Here is a 16,438-nt window from a genome sequence, read left to right as displayed (position 1 = left end):
AGTGCATGGAGGCTACAAGAGATAGCTAATTTCTTGGAAAAACCAAAGTCTAGTGTGCTCTCACCTAGATTGGTCTCAGGTGTGTATCAAACACCAAAAGATAACCTTCTTATTGTTGCAAGTCTTATACAATGAATTTGTGCAGCTACAATGCTCCAAATGTGACAAAACTTGACATTGAGGAAGGAAATCTAGGTAGCATTCGTCTACTCAATGTGATGAAAGGTCTGTAGGCAAGTAAGAAGAATTGTTGAAATCTTGACCAGCATAATGCAATCCAAGTTCGATATTCCATGGAAAAGCTTGATTGTTGATGATAGATTCTTCACCATGTAATATTTGGTGGCTTTGTAATATGGTGGTTCGTGAGAACCACAGGTAATTGAGCCATGTTGGTTGCCTTTGCTATATGATGGTGTGTTGCTGCTAAGTGCCGACTCTTGGAACTGGACACTTCATTGGATCTTGCTTGATGGCTGGTGGTGCATTCGTGTACAAAAGATACCTAGGTTGTTGATTCAACCAAATTTCTTGCCACTTGGGATGTACCATTATAGGGTTGGTAGCAAGCTCCTTGAGTAATCTTTTTTTTATTCGCAGCACTTTGAATTTGATAAGCGGGTAGGGGATAGCTTGTTGATGCCATTCCTCATTGATATTTTCCAGTGTGAGAAGATTGACATTGATAGAGTGTAGAATAATCTCCTCCCATTTCATGGACTCTTTACAGATTTTCTATGTTTCATCTTCTACCGGCTTCTTAATAAGGCTTCTTTTTTTGTAGTCAAGATTTTCGTTGGTGCAAAGGGGCTTGAGGGATCACAAGCTCAGGGAGATTTCCTTCTGTAGTGTTTGCTTCTTCAAATTTCATAAACTATAGAGCATCAATATCTACCATTGCCATTTTAGGTTTGTCTACTCCTGATGTGGAGATTTGAGATTTAAGAGCACCTTGAGCTTTGCTAAGTTCCTCTTTAATGTGTGCAATCTCCTTGTGGTAGCCTTCTTCTTTTTGCAGGAATCCAATTGAGAATTCTTGATGTTGCATTTGCTCTAGTTTGACCTCCAGTTCAAGCTCTTTGATTTTCTACTCATAAGACTTGTAAGCCTCATCCGTGCTATGCAGTGTAGCCACGGTGGGGTTGAGTCTGAGCTGATTGAGTAATTGATTTTGCTCTTGGAAATGGGACTCTTATTGTGCTAGATGAGCATTTGTAATATCAAGCTAGACTTGCAGTCATTGAGCATATGAGGTGGATTTTTGTAGAGCAGTGGTTACCTCCTTTAGTTGTTGCTCTTGTTGCTGGTTTCTTGTCCTTAAAGTTCCCAATTTTGCTTCGGATTTTTCTATGATCTCGGCTAGTTTTTTCTTAATTGTATCCATGGCCTCTTGATATGCCTCATTAAAGGATCTAGCCACCCAAGCCTTTTGTTTGTGAACTCTAGACGTTGATGGAGGTGATGTAACTGTTGATGTCGAGCATAAATCTCATCCTTCATTTTGTCCACCGCTTCATGAGAATACGTGGCAAACTCAGCTATATCTTCCAAGCTCTCCAACTGTCTGGAAGTTCCTGCTTCATGTTGATGTGACGGTACATCTTTGTCTTCTATCAAGAGTTCTTCACTTGGTTTATCGGTTGATTTTTGTTCAGACATCTTTGGAAGCTCTATATGTTCTTCAAAATTTTCCAAATTGTGAGCACTGGTATCTTGTCAACGTTGCTCAGTTGGAGGAGTAGTGTGTGGAGTTCCCTCCTTTATTTCTGGCTCTTGTTTGAGCTTGTCTTGTGTTGGTGGTGCTAATTTAGCTTCCTGTGTCTTGGCTTGCTCTTTTTGATTTTTTTCTTTTTTGCAAAGGTATTCCAATATCACCAATGGGTCATCATCCTGGAAGTACATGGGTTTTTTTAGAGCGGATTTTCATTCATTTAGGTGATGGTTTCCACTTTTCTTCAAAATCCCCTTTTTTTTATCCCTCTTTCAAAATTGAATGCCATTGATTCTCTTTCTATCCTTGTTGCTCTTTGGGTTGGCTCTTCAACTGGCACAATGGGGCGTGGTCGTTTCTTGGGCATTGCCTCTTCCATCTTAGCCTTTCCTGTCTCTCTTGGTTTTTTCTCTAGAGGTGTGTACTACTCCTCATCTTGTTCTTTGCCTCTTTCATGTGGAGTGTGTTTTTTTAGTGAGCTTCCAATTTCGAGCTTTTGCACTGAAAACCATTTCTGCGAGCTTTTTGACATTTAACTTGGAGACTTTTCTAAAAGCACAAAAAAGGGAACCAAAACAATAGACTTTACTCATATAATACACATCAAAAAGATGTGTATATGTTTCAGAAAGTCCTAACTTTCAGCTTGAACATCTAGCAAGATATACACCACAAAGCATACATCTATATATATAAAGTATACTATATAGAGCTATATAAATAGATAGCATATAATAATATATAACTATATCATTATACTATACTATATATAGCTATAACTATGCTATATATATATATATATATAAAATCATATATATAGATATATTATATATAATTATATCATATAACTAGACATGTATGAAAATCTTGCATATGTCCCTATTCATGCTCATCTTTGAGAAGACTGTCATTGACCATATTGTTGATGACACTTAGAGGAAGATGAGAACACATAGTGGATAATGAGCCATCACAAAAACAAAAATATGTTTTGCAACCATTTAAAACTATGTTGCCTTCAAGAAGGAAGATGGGGGGTGGAGATTACAAGCTGAGCTGAAAACATCCCTAATTATGATTTTTATTCCAAAAAATACAAGAAAATGTTAATGAGAAGACTAGCTTATAGTTTCGGACAATGTGGGCGACCCATGACGATGTCAATGGCCAGATAGCTCATGGGGTTTTGAATACAAACAGGTACTGCAACTCATGCATGTTGGAGAAGGAAGTGTACAAACCGGGATATCACAAAAGTAAGCATAACCCTTCTCATGTTGACGGGAGCAAAGCGAACCCCGAACCCCAACGGCCTCTAAAACACCGGGGACCGAATGGCGTGCCTCGAGCCTGTCATGGTAAAGCAAACAGGGGGCACCACCTAGCTTCAGCGGCTAGGACGCAAACAACACACCACCATAACAAAGTTTTCATCCAAGAGAGATGGATGCTTGGGAGTAATGATAAAGAGGAAAGGGAATGAGATAGAGAGAGAGAGAGAGAGAGAGAGAGAGAGAGAGAGAGAGAGAGAGAGAGAGAGAGAGAGAGAGAGAGAGAGAGTGAGGGAGGGGGTATAGCGGTTTAGTACTTAGGCACCACAAAAGGATGGCGAATCCGCACACCCTTCACACATACACAAGCTCACTCCAAAACACAAGACTAGGTGGCGATTCCGCACACCTCACATGGGCAAAACATTGCAACAAAACATACTCACAAAACCTCAAGCTTTATTTAGAGAATAAGGCGATGAAATGGGGAGCATAGGGTAGGGGAATGAGAAGGGAGAGAGTGGTAGAGCACATGGCGGATAGGTGGGAGTTGATGGCGAAGACTCGCACGAGGATTATGGCCATCATCCTTCATTTAGTTGCCCTTCATCTTCCATAGCCAAGGGTGTAGAGGTCATGCTCAAGACAAGCATGGTGATTGCGGTGATGGTGATGGTGTGGGTGTGTGTGTGTGCACTAGGCACACACAGTGCATAGTGTGTTCTTTGGTGATGTTGTGTGTTTTTGTGTGATGGTGACCCCTCTTTATATAGGGAAGGAGGGGGGGAGAAATTCTAGAATTTAGAAATGAAGAAATCATTATCTACATAGGCCATGTGACTGTGGGCCCCACTTGTCTGGCTGTGTGTATATGTGCCAGAACAACAATCTCATGAGAGAGACTAAGAGAGAGAGATGGGTTGATGAAAAAAAAGTGAGAGGTGACATGGATAATAAAGTAATTACAAGAGGGGAGGGAGGGGAGTGTGCTCAGAGGTGAATCTGTGTACAGATGTGTGTGAACACAAGAAAAATCAGGTAACCACCGGGTGGGGATGGGTCTGTGGGCACCTTTTTCAGTGAAACTGAGTGTGTGTGAGTGTGGGGGAGGTTATTTAGCTACAAGACAAGAGACATGGCGCCCTTTAGAGAGAGAGGGGGTATTTGGGTCATGGGATATGATAGGAGAGAGAAAGAGGGGGTGGGATATACTATTTTGGAAGATAGGGTAAGTTGCATGTGAGTTAGGGTGCATTATTGGTGAGAGGTGGGGTAGCTTGAGGGGAAAGAGAAAGGAGAAAGGACAAAGGGAAGAGAGAGGGGGTTGACCTTTTGAGTGGAGGAGAGGAAAAGGGACACCCGGCGGGGCAACAGTGAAGAAAAAGGATGCAAGGTGGGGATGGGCTACCCCGCAGGCATGAGGTGGCTTATTTTACCTTTCTTATATATTTACATAATCATACTTTATTTTTTTCTTACTTTTTCCAATGCCTTTCATCACTCCCTCCATAAGAGGGGGTTTTCATGGGGTGGGGACAAGAGAAGAGGGGTATGGGAGCTTGGCTTGTGAAAAGCCCCCATCATTAGCCCTCCCCTTTTGGCTAGAGGCATTCATGTCTCTAGCTCATCTGTTTGATCATTATCGTCGGAGGTGGCGGCTGATGGTGTGTCCTCATCTGGAATGTCAATTGGTGGAGCCTGGTCAAATCGAAGAAAATAAGGTTTAAGTCGCCAACCATTTACCCTGGTTTTATGAAGTTTTCCATCAGCCTCCATAAGCTGGTAGCTTCCATTGGCATACTTTTTCCTGATGATAAAAGGGCATTCCCATCGGAGCAGGAGTTCCTTATCCTTGCGCGTGTCGAAGCGATTGTCATAGCAGAGCACCAACATTCCTTTCTTCAATTATTTTTTCCGGAGATGCTCGTTAAAGCTAAGCCGTCTATGCTCTGCTTGTGCTGCATAATAATTTATTGCTTCTTCTCTCTCCAGCCGTAGTCTTTCCAAGTTGATGATGTGATCTCTCAAATGCATGTTGGGCTGTTGAAGCTGGCTTGCCATTACTCTGAGACTTTGTAGTTGCACTTCAATGGGCAAGATTGCTTCCTTACCAAATACTAGATGATACGGTGTGAATCCCAAGGATGTACGAAATGAAGTTCTGTAGGCCCATAAAGCTGGTAGTAGATACTTATCCCAGTCTCCAGGATGATTGTTTACCTGCTTGGTAATAATTTTAGAAACCATTCCATTTACCTTTTCAACAAGGCCATTACATTGAGGGTAATATGGTGAAGAGTGCCTCCTTGTAATGCCTAGTTTTTGCATTAATTCTCCTACCAAGTCTGCTCTGAAACCTGGCCTTCTATCAGAGATGATCTCCAAAGGTGTGCCAAACCTACAACATATGTGCTCGTAGATAAATTTAGCTACCTCTACCGCTGTGATTCTAGTGGTGTCTGTAGCCTCTGCCCATCTAGTCATGTAGTCGACCCCCATGATAATGTAGAATTTTCCTGAGTTGGCCCTAGGTAATGGCCCAATGGCATCGATACCCCATTTTTCAAATGCGCCATATGAGAGAATAGGTGTCTGTGGTTCAGGCATAAGTGACCTAGTGCCGGCCTTTTGACACAACTTACATGTTTTGCACCAGTGGTGTACATCACGGTTGAGGCTAGGCCATATGAAGCCTGCTTGCAAGATTTTCCTACTTGTTATGTCTAGGGCAAAGTGACCACCACAAACCCCGTCGTGACAGCTAGCAATTACACCCGTGATTTCCTGAGAGAGAGGGACCTTCCTGAGTATTTGGTCCTTACCCTTACAATACAAACCGTCATTGATGAGTCGATACCTTGTGACCTTCCGCGTCAGCCATTGCTTCTGTCCCTTTGTTAAATCTGATGGGCATTTCCCTGTTTCCAAAAAATGCATGATGTGAGGCAAGGCATCACTTCCTTGAAATAGAGGGAGCTTTAGTTTTATTGCTCCAACCACCACTTCCTGTAGTCTTTCACTTGCTAGGGCATCTGCTTCTTGGTTTTGAGCCCTTGGAATATGGTGTATTTGAACTTCTTCAAACTTACCCAACAAGGTTTTTACACCACTTAAGTGAGTCCTTAAACTAGGATTCTTGCATGTCCATGCTCCATTTACTTGCCTTACCAGAAGTAGAGCATCCCCAAATACATTAAGGCGTTGTACACCTTGCAAGACGCACCATTGTAGACCCTTGGTTAGTGATGCATACTCAGCTTCATTGTTAGAATGTGAATCTAACAATTGGCCCAACGAAAATACCTTTGTCCCTTTGTCATCAAAGACCACTATGCCTGCAACTGCTTTGTCGGACGCTCGCTTGTAGGCTCCATCAAAGTAGAGAGAGTATGCTCCTTCTACCATCGGTGGTACTGGAGGTAATCATACTTCTCCTTCCTTAGATTGCTTCTCCTTCCTTTCAAAGACTTGGTAGGTCATGAGTCCCCCCAAACTTGCCCTTGTCGTGCTTTCTACCTGTACCATGTAGTCAAACTCTTGCAGACGAACTAGCCATTTAGTAATTCTAGCAGACACATCCATGTGTTGTACAACATAGGGAAATATTTCATCCGTGGTTAGAATCACAAATTGCTTAGGCAACAAATATGACCTAAACTTTGTAGTTGCAAATCTAAGAGCTAGGACTAAGTGTTCCACATGGGTGAAACCTTTCTCTCCTGCTGTCATCATTCGACTAGAGAAGTAGATTGGCCTCATGAAAGATGTCGTCGTATCCTTTTGGAGTAGCACAGCCCCCAATGAGTCATCACCAACACTTGAGGTGACATAGAATTTTTCATCCCACTTAGGTGGTGAGATAGTTGGCAGAGTGGCTAAGACCTCCTTTACCTTGTTGTAGTGATGTTCGCTTTCCTCGTCCCAAGTGAAAGTTGATCTTTGAGTGAGTTGTTGCAGTGGTAGAACAAGTTGTGATAGTAGATGTATGAATCTACTTAAGTACCTCACCTTCTGTAGAAAAGAGACCAGTTGAAGGTGCGGTCGTTGGTGAAGGTAGGGCTATGAGTGCGGACACCTTACTTGGGTCGGCGTTGATACCTTTTGCTGAAATTTCATGGCCTAGTAGAATGAATTTACTCTCCCCAATGTGGCATTTATCCACATTTAATTGGCCACCTAGGCTCTGCAACCTGGCCAAACCTTCAGTTACCTTTTCTAAATGTGAAATACGGGAGCTATATATACAAAAATCATCAATGAACACTCTTATGGATGTTCCAAAGAACGGTTGAAAAACATATGTGACATATCTTTGGAATGTGGTAGGTGCATTTGTGAGACCAAATGGCATAACCCTGTATGCAAAACAACCCCATGGCATGATAAAAGTGGTTTTTAGCTGATCTTCCAAGGCTATGCGTATTTGAAAGTATCCAGAATAACCATCACAGACGGTATAGCATTCAAAACCCGCTACTTCATTCAGAATTTCATCCAAGAAAGGGAGAGGAAAGTGGTCTCTCTTTGTAGCTGCATTTAGTGGTTTGTAGTCAACACAGACCCTCCACTTACCATTCTTTTTAGGCGTCACCACTACGGGTGACACCCATTCTGAGTTTTCTACAGGATTGATGAATCCCGCCTCCAGCAGTTTCCTTACCTCGGCCAAGAGTGCCTTTTCTTGTATGACCCCCAGTCGTCGTAGCTTTTGCACAACTGGTTTTACCCCTTCCTTCAGCTTAATATGATGTTCCACCACTGTAATGCCTGTGATTCTTTCATAGTTGTCAATGAACAGGTTAGGAAATCCCATCGACATTCGCAAAAAATTATCTTTCTCCTCAAGTGTTAATTCCGTAGATAACATACCCTTCAACCAACTTCCTCCTAGGCCAGGAGATTTTCTCTCCTCTTCATTGGGTTTCCCTTTTGGTGATGGATCACCAGTTGTGATTACCCTTTGTGGATCCTTCATAATGATACCCATCACATCAATGGAACTGTCACTTTCATCAGTGGATGTGGTCTCCTCCTCAGAACTGGAAGATTCGCTAGTGGTTTCATCTGCCGATGTTTCCAGATTCATTTGCTTCTGCTTGCCAATCCTCATGTCGTAGTAGATTGTCTCCCCTTTCTTACCGGCCATGCGTAGAAGGCCAGTACCCCAGTCCTGTTTTGCCTTCATGGCCATCAACCATGGCCTTCCCAAACTTAGTGGATAGCCCTCCCCCTTAGTAGGCATTACAAAAACATCTACCTCTACCTCAGTGTTGAAAGCTTTGATTTTCACGGCACTTACCACACCCACACACTTTACTTTTGCGTTGTTTGCCATCTTTGCCTTGCATGGAGAAGGCTTGTCAATCTCGAGCCCTAATCGAAGCATCATAGCTTCGCTCATTACACAGATTTGTGCACCTCCATCAATGTAGGTTTTTCCAACCCTCTTTCCTTTTATGTTTACGTCGACAATTGGAAGGATGTCATCCATGTTGCATCCCGAAATTGCTCCGGCTACCTTTGTTTTGGAGCGTCTTGTACTTACCATTTTAGACCATTGTCGCCTTACTTTTGGTGCAAGATGTAGCATCTGTGGCCATGTAATCTTCGGTCCTTGCTCTGCCACATCCAATGTTAGATCATAGGGCTTAGAACTTTCCCCTAGCTGGAAGTCGGTGATGCCCAATTTCCGTCGTGGCCTGGATGGCCTCTTGCTAGTTTCTCCTCTCATGCTTCTCTCATCATCTGATTGTGTAGCTTTCTCCCTCCTAGCTCTTTTCACAGTCATGGCTTCAAGTGGTTCTAAAAAGGTTACCTTCTCCTTACCCTTGTCCCTCTCCTTTGCTCTGGGTGGATCCACTACTATGGCTTTTCCTTTCTCTTCTAGCCTTATGATGTTTACAGGGCGATCAGGTGGTGGGGCTGGTGGAAGAGGTGGGATGGATGCTTGTAGTGATGTCTGGGGTGGACGTAGAATTTGTGTTGGTGGGGGTGGTGCTCTGGGTGGGGGTGTTCTTTCTCTAGGGGGTGACAATTGGTTCCTCCTACCTCCTCTATTATAGTTTTGTCGTGGTTTGGGACAATAGTACATACCGTGACCGTCTTCTCCGCAGTTGTAGCAATGATACTCCCTGTTTTGTCGTCGTGCTCTTCCAGGGTCTTGATCTCTTTCTTGACTCCTCCCTTGTTGTATTAAGTGGACAGACAAATTCTGTAGTTGGTCAGTAATATGGGCCAACATATCTTGTTGGTCATCTCTTACCCCAAGAGCCGGTGGTGGTGGTGGAATGGTGGTTGTCGTAGTTGCTATCCGACGCGATGTTCCTGATTCTGTTGACTCGGTTTCTTTGGCTTTCATTCGCAGCTTCTTGTCTTTATGGCGAGCAATCTCAACACCTAACTCGTACGTAGCCGGGAATCTACCTTTCACCTTCTCCTTGAGAAGCAGCCATAAGCCATGCGTGAACCGATCTTTTTTTAGAAAATCGGGTGCAGCTTCCCCCCTAGCCAGTGACTCAACCCACCGTTCCCACAAATCCACAAATTTGGACTCATAGGTGGCATATTCTAAAAGACCCTCCTGCTTCAAGTCTCTCAACTTGTCCCACAACTTTTCTGAAGTGGTACCTCCCCCAAAGCGCCTCTTAAAAGCGGTTTTTAAGGGTTCCTAGTCATCCTTGGTTGCTTGTGGAAGTGCATTGTACCATGATCTAACTTCTAGCTTCATGAGATGCTTAAAGATTCTAACCCGGGATTCATCCGTATCTTTGTTGCTCACTACACATGCTACTTCAAAGTCATCTAGGAAGTCTGTTACCAAATCCTCCCCCTTCTTTCCTTTAAATGTTGGAAATGCTACACTTGCCATGATTACTGAGAGAGAGTTAGAAAGACACACTGCTTAACTTGCAAAAGTTTTTTTCTTCTTTACAAGGAGGCGTGTATACCCTCTTATACTAGGACATATATTAAAACTTCAAACGGTACATTGCCTTGTACCAAAGGTAAGACAAATGGTTGATCTGATGCCAGAACCTCCAAAAACCGCTCCCCACCTAGCATGGTGTCAATGACGTGCTGGTAGTGAGCCTTCAAATCCAGTATTACCTTGATTGAGCGTACACGTGTTGGTATGTGTGATCTGTCTTGAGGTAGGTTGTACTGATTCATGTGAAGCTTAGAGGTGCTTAGTCACTGTCCAAGATTGTGGGAGAGGGTGGTGTTCTTTCCTGAAACAAACTCAGTAGATCCCTAGTTTCTCTAGTGAGAGTGTGAGCCAATGCTTCCGTTATCTGTGCTGCAGCATCAGGTGTGACTTGAAAACTGACTGTGATAATTACCTCGGTGACTTGAGTAATTACCCGATTCTCAAAGTAGAATAGTGTTGATTCTCTATTGTGTAGATCTCCTTCCATTTTGTTGTTGTGGGTTGGTTGTAGGTTGCGGACATGGTTTCGACCTTCTCCTTCTTCTTCTTGGCACTTGGCCTATGTATATCCACTGGGTTTGGCGTGTTGGTTGACTCTCCCACTGCAAATAGATTACCGTTATGCCTGGCACTCGAGATTCGATGGAGATGCGGAGTTGGTCTAGTTGTGCTTGGAGCTCTACTTCTTCTGTCGTCCAATTAGCAAATCCTGCTAGCCATTCATCCATTCACAATAGTTTAAGGGTTTCAGTCTTGTAATTTGAAGGGTTTCATGATAAGATCCTCAGTGGGGGCACCAAATGACGGGAGCAAAGCGAACACCAAACCCCGACGGCCTCTAAAACACCGGGGACCGAATGGCACGCCTCGAGCCTGTCATGGTAAAGCAAACAGGGGGCACCACCTAGCTTCAGCGGCTAGGACGCAAACAACACACCACCATAACGAAGTTTTCATCCAAGAGAGATGGATGCTTGGGAGTAATGATGAAGAGGAAAGGGAATGAGATCAAGTGAGAGAGAGAGAGAGAGAGAGAGAGAGAGAGAGAGAGAGAGTGAGGGAGGGGGTATAGCGGCTTAGTACTTAGGCACCACAAAAGGATGGCAAATCCGCACACCCTTCACACATACAAAAGCTCACTCCAAAACAAAAGACTAGGTGGCGATTCCGCACACCTCACATGGGCAAAACATTGCAAGAAAACATACTCACAAAACCTCAAGCTTTATTTAGAGAATAAGGCGATGAAATGGGGAGCATAGGGTAGGGGAATGAGAAGGGAGAGAGTGGTAGAGCACATGGCGGATAGGTGGGAGTTGATGGCGAAGACTCGCACGAGGATTATGGCCATCATCCTTCATTTAGTTGCCCTTCATCTTCCATAGCCAAGGGTGTAGAGGTCATGCTCAAGACAAGCATGGTGATTGCGGTGATGGTGATGGTGTGGGTGTGTGTGTGTGCACTAGGCACACACAGTGCATACTGTGTTCTTTGGTGATGTTGTGTGTTTTTGTGTGATGGTGACCCCTCTTTATATAGGGGAGGAGGGGGGGAGAAATTCTAGAATTTAGAAATGAAGAAATCATTATCTACATAGGCCATGTGACTGTGGGCCCCACTTGTCTGGCTGTGTGTATATGTGCCAGAACAACAGTCTCATGAGAGAGACTAAGAGAGAGAGATGGGTTGATGAAAAAAAAGTGAGAGGTGACATGGATAATAAAGTAATTACAAGAGGGGAGGGAGGGGAGTGTGCTCAGAGGTGAATCTGTGTACAGATGTGTGTGAACACAAGAAAAATCAGGTAACCACCAGGTGGGGATGGGTCTGTGGGCACCTTTTTCAGTGAAACTGAGTGTGTGTGAGTGTGGGGGAGGTTATTTAGCTACAAGACAAGAGACATGGCACCCTTTAGAGAGAGGGGGGGGTATTTGGGTCATGGGATATGATAGGAGAGAGAAAGAGGGGGTGGGGTATACTATTTTGGAAGATAGGGTAAGTTGCATGTGAGTTAGGGTTCATTATTGGTGAGTTATAATGCATTATTGGTGAGAGGTGGGGTAGCTTGAGGGGAGAGAGAAAGGAGAAAGGACAAAGGGAAGAGAGAGGGGGTTGACCTTTTGAGTGGAGGAGAGAAAAAGGAACACCCGGCGGGGCAACAATGAAGAAAAAGGAGGCAAGGTGGGGATGGGCTACCCCGCAGGCATGAGGTGGCCTATTTTACCTTTCTTATATATTTACATAATCATACTTTATTTTTTTCTTACTTTTTCCAATGGCTTTTATCACTCCCTCCATAAGAGGGGGTTTTCATGGGGTGGGGACGAGAGAAGAGGGGTATGGGAGCTTGGCTTGTGAAAAGCCCCCATCAATGTCTAATGGAGCCCGTACATTTTAAAATTGTCATTCATAAGTTTACACATGTTTGAATTCTGGATAGATGAAACACCATGTTTAGACATTATTCATTAGCATATATCCATAATAAAGAAATAAAAAGTTTATGTCTTTATTACTCACCTTGCTAGATCTTTTGATTCTAGTTAATCCTTTGAAAATATCAACAATAATTATAATAATTCTCTTAAGAAAGAATGCATAAGGTATGCTACAATTCTCCGTTTCAGTTTCTCATCTTACAACGTATGCCAATCATGCTACATATAGAGAGGTTTTAAGAAGAGATTGATTCTAATCAATCTCACATTTATTTTTAATTTTAAGAGATCTTGTTCAATCACATGTTCAGTACAAAGATCATTGGCTGTGTTTAGATTGCCAGTATCCTACCATAATTCATGTCATATCTTCAGTAAACCTGCCAAAGGCAGAACACACGTGAGTATGGCTATCATTACTAGCAAGCTATTAGATTCAATTCATCTGGACCCACCATACTATTTTTGGTGATTTGAAAAACCTCCTAGGGTGGAACTCCTACTAATACCTACTATTGGTTCCAACCCCATAATTAAAACCCATCTGCATCGTGGGTCCCTTTCTTGTGCCTACTCCCACGCTCATACTTTTGCCCATGTTGGGAGCCATCCCCATTGGCATAGCAAGAGGAACTATTGCACTTGCACCCGCCACTCCAAGTCTTGAACCAAAACCAATGGATTTTCCTATGCCTTTCGTACTCTTTCTTGTTGATTTTCCTATGCTTGTTGTACTCTTCCTTTATCTAGTTTGCAATTGATCAAAATCGATACCTATGTCTACTCAAGGATTTTGTTTTCTGCCAAAAGATGGAGGAACGTGAGTAACGAAGTTCAAACTATAAAATTAAACCAGTAAAAGAAGTATCAAGAATCTTATGGCTTGCTATGTTCAAATCAATCAAGCCCTTGCTAAGACTATGAGCCCAAACAGCCGACCTTGTTTTGAACCATTTTTCTTGCTGCAATCTTATGCTCCTTGATTTTCCCTGGTTGGCTATCTCACCAATTGGAAATGGTGGGTTAGAATAAGATGTATACAAGGATTGGCCTATATGAAAAGCCCTTGATAAAGTAGGTTGAGAAGCTGATGATACAATTAGTGATAAAGCTGGTTGTGACACGTATCTATATAGAGAGCCAACAATGTTGAAACCATCAAGCCCCAAAATGTCATCTGCAACACTCGCAACTTGATTTGCTGAAGGCAGACAATGTGTTAATGTATCAACGAAGGAACTATCCACGGTCACTGGGACACCTCCTTCGAGTCAATGCCTAGGGTTGTGTAGCTGGGTGGTGGCTTGATGGTGGGCACCTTAACGGTTGTTGAACTTGTAGAACCTGAAGCTTCTCCTTTGAGTAAAGAACTTCTCCTTTCTTGGGGGGGGGGTTTATATAACCTATACAATGTTTTGAGACATGACATTCAAAAGAAATAGTGTCTTCCAAAATATCACTTTGTATCTTCACATAAACTTGAAGCAACACATTTACAACTCCATTTGAATTGAAAAGATCATCCAACTGTGGAGTTGAAGGACTTGTACCTAGCATTGGTAGAAGAAACCTAGCACATTGATTTAATTTGATTTTCCACATGCTATCAAATGAAATCATAGGTGATTGCATTTGGAGAGACTCCCTCACTTATCATTTGCTCAAAAAATCTCAGAGATTCTTTGCCTCGTCCCTTTAGGGAATATCCCCCAATTAGTGCATTCCAAGAGATGAAGTTCCGGATAAGAAGATCGTGAAGCACTTATTGTGCTTTCTAAAGTTTAGTACACTTAATATAGATTGTCAATCAAGGCATTTTTTAGCTTTATGGGTAGATTAATACACATGGCAATCACTATTGTATGTGTCTATTTGACCGATGCAGCTGGTAGGTAATGCTTGTTACATACTGCACTAACTTCCGTCCAAGACCACTCCATCCACTCTTGGATCTTAGAAGTTTGGAAGTAGCTTAGCATAGAGCTCTACCAGCTCCTCTCTCTCTCTCTCTCTCTCTCTCTCTCTCTCTCTCTCTCTCTCTCTCTCTGTACAGCCGGTTAGACGATGACACGATTTGTGGTTGGTTGGATGGTTTTGCAGTGGCTGGTAGCAAGCTGGGTTCTATCATCGTCAGGCGTGATTGCAGAGAATGAAGCAGGTGAGGAGGTTCATATTCTGTAGGCATATCATCGTGTAATCTGTGGGCTACCAAATGTGTTGGTGTAATCCGTGAGCGTGATGTTATGCGACATGTTGTCTGTATCTTAGTGCAAGAGGTGGGCGGATGGCAAGAAGCGCGCTAGCAACGTCGGTTGTAGAGCCAGAGCCAGAGCACGAGCCAGAGCCAGTGCCAGCAAGCGGGGGGACGTTGGTGCAGCCAGTATTCATGGAGTACATCGGCGGTGGTGGTGCAGCTCTATTAGATGTCCCCATCGCTCCCTACACCTGCTCTCCCTTTGAATTCTTCTTCATTTTGGCATTTTCCACCGACACCGGCACCATCAACGGGCTCTTTGAGGCTACTTGGCAGCCCCGCTTGTCTCCCTCCGCCATTTTCACCATCAAAGCCACCCACCCCTCCATCACCTTCTCTACCAGCATCGGCTTCTAGCCCAAGTCCCGCAGTACCTGGATTGAAAATTCCATCTCCTATGTCTCACTCATCATCTCCGCCTACCACATTGACGCCCTCAACATCGACTACAAGATCTTTGACAGTAGCTCCCCTCAGGATTTCGCCACTTGCATAGGCGAGCTCATCAGCCACCTCAAGCAAAAAGGTCTAATTAGAGTGGTCACCATCGTGCCTTATCCGGGTACCGGTGCTCTTCATCATTGTCAATGAGATGGTGAGATCTATCCATAAAGCTATTTTTTAATAAAAAAAAGAGGGTGCAAAGCTCACCCATCATCCGCGTGCGCACAGATGATAGGTGAGCTTTGCACCCCCTTTTTTGGTAAAAAATAGTTTTATGGATAGCTTCATACACATGGCGATCACTGTGGGGACCATGGGTGAGCTTTGCACCAGAGGGCCAACATGGACGATGGGTGAGCTTTTCACTCTAGGGCCAACACAGTGGTGCATCCAAAGTTAGTTGAAGCTAGGAGGTGGTCTATGCCAGAAAAGGCAGCAGGCAAGTGCAGTGCAGAAGTCTAGGACAGGTCCCAAGGTCCTAGGCAGCCAAAGGGTAGCGGGAATGTATGCTTAAAGCAGCTTTCTAGGCCAAAAGTGCCACCGGATGGTCCAGATGGGATGGCATATGAAGGTGTCTGAAATGCCAAGTCAGTGCTCTGGAATGTAGTGTTTGGTGTGCTCTAGAAGCCGATCCATCCGGCTCGTCAAATGGAGCCTCGGTGCTCAAGATATTGCAGTTTAAAATTAGAAGGTGTAGCAGATCCCGGACGTACGGGGCAGCTGGGGACAGGTGGCCCAGGCAGCTGTGAGTGGATACATGTGTAATGCTCAAGTTGTGGAGCATGTCGATCTTCTTGGATTGCAAATCGGAGCTCTGGATAGCAAGTTAAGGTCAGTTGAATTTTTTTCGGGGATCGGGTCTGAGCCCATTTGACCGCACTGGAGAATGCACTATCTGGCATTGTTTTGGCCTTGCCAAGGTTCTCAGTGATAGTGTGCATCATGTTGAGTTAGCACAAATCAACGGCACATCAATCGGATGCTTGGTCGGCTAGATACAGGAAGATGAAGTTGGGAGCCTTGGGCAGTGAAAGGTTTGCAGATGATTTTTTTCATTTTTTGTGGCCTTGGATAGCGAGCTCAGGGGAGTCAGAATGTGGTGAGGTTTTCACGGCTCGGGGGCCGATCCAGCGGAGACCCGGCATGGCTTTGCGGCTTGAAGATCCAACCGCGGGGCAGTAAAGGGGAGTCTGGAAAAAGAGACCAAAAAATGGATTTTTCATGAGGTTTTTTTGAATTTTTCCAATGCCTTGGAGGCCATGGGCTGTAAAATTGCCACGTGGAAAGGTGGTAAACCCACATGCACACTGAGGAGGCGGGAGTTCGTGGTATTTAGGCCAGGGAATGAGCCCTTCTAAGGCATGCAAAGGGCTCCCTAGAGCTTTGCTATGG

The 16,438-nt window shown here is 43.9% G+C and overlaps 1 pseudogene; it reads left to right on the top strand.

Moving 5' to 3' along the window:
* The first annotated feature begins 14,412 nt into the window (after positions 1 to 14,412).
* LOC147417871 (chitinase 1-like) lies at positions 14,413 to 16,228 on the top strand (annotated as a pseudogene).
* The last annotated feature ends 210 nt before the right edge of the window (positions 16,229 to 16,438 follow it).

The sequence above is a fragment of the Adiantum capillus-veneris genome, chromosome 30, assembly GCF_014529385.1.
Source record: "Adiantum capillus-veneris isolate H3 chromosome 30, ASM1452938v2, whole genome shotgun sequence".
Classification (NCBI taxonomy): Eukaryota; Viridiplantae; Streptophyta; class Polypodiopsida; order Polypodiales; family Pteridaceae; genus Adiantum; species Adiantum capillus-veneris.
Note: the sequence above shows the minus strand (reverse complement) of the source record. Positions and strands in the feature narration are given on the sequence as shown.